The sequence below is a fragment of the Arachis ipaensis genome, chromosome B05 (assembly GCF_000816755.2).
Source record: "Arachis ipaensis cultivar K30076 chromosome B05, Araip1.1, whole genome shotgun sequence".
NCBI classification, from domain to species: domain Eukaryota; kingdom Viridiplantae; phylum Streptophyta; class Magnoliopsida; order Fabales; family Fabaceae; genus Arachis; species Arachis ipaensis.
The window spans coordinates 98,207,969-98,209,207 of record NC_029789.2 but is presented as its reverse complement, the minus strand read 5'-3'; positions in this window follow the sequence as shown (position 1 = coordinate 98,209,207).

Sequence of the window (1,239 nt, the reverse complement as noted above, 5' to 3'; positions counted from 1 at the left end):
GCTGGAGCAAAAAAGGAAGTTGACGCGATCGCGTGGATGACGCGATCGCGCGGAGGGCAAAAAGAGTAAATGACACGATCGCATAAGGCAGGCGATCGCGTCGCTGGAATTTGTGCTAAACGCACGAATCCAGCGCCGTTTCAGCGTAACTCTCTGTCTCCTTGGGGGTGTTCGTGCAATCCATGCGACGCGGTCGCGTCGCTTACGCGGTCGCGTGGGATTGATTGTGTGAAAGTGACGCGATCGCATGGGGCATGCGATCGCGTGGACCATTTTGTGCTAGACGCACAATGGCCGCACGATTCCAGCCCAACCCTCTGGACGTTGGATCCTTATGCCGATTTTCAGGTCACGCGGCCGCGTGGATGACGCGGTCGCGTGGGAAGTGTATTTCGCCTTTTGACGCGATCGCATGGGGCATGCGGTCGCGTCGTGCACCCTCTTTTTTTTTATATGCAGAATGCGGAATGCAATATGCAGAATGCAGTGCTTAATGTGAATGCTATGCATGATTCCAGGTTCAATAAAAATAAAATAAAATTCAAAAACAAACAAAACTAAATAAAATTAAAATTGCAAAAGAAACGATCATACCACGGTGGGTTGTCTCCCACCTAGCACTTTTAATTAAAGTCCTTAAGTTGGACATTTGAAGAGCCTCCTGTTATGGTGGCTTGTGTTTAAATTCATCCAGAAATCTCCACCAGTGCTTGGAATACCAATAGCCTCCGGGGTCCCAAACTAGGCATGTAAAGCTTCTGAGCAGCTTCAAACAGATTTTCAGACTCCCAGGGTGACGAATGTCAGAACAGATTCCAGGATCCCAAGCCTTGTTTTTATATCTGCCTCCGTCTTGATCTCCATGTTTCCATCCGGGCGGTTTAAAAAGTAAATTCTCACCATGGTAACCAAACGTTTTCCGAGATCCATTCGATTGATTTTGATGCCAATCCGTGCACTTCGAGTTGAAGCGTAGAACCTTATTGAACCTTGTGCACCAGCTCTAAGCACGAGCCATTTCCCTCTTACTCTTAAAGCCACAGAGAACTCTAAGCTGGCCATCTGTTTCAAGTAAACCATATTCAAGTGAATAAGTAAAGTTAAAAGTTAAGGATTGTACCCACTTGAAGCTTGTATTGGGTGGTAATGGCCTTGGGGAAGGTGTTTCTGGTGGTTCTATAAGTTCTGCTCCCTGGTAATCTTCTGTGAATTCCTCCACTTCTTTGCAAGGGTCTTCAA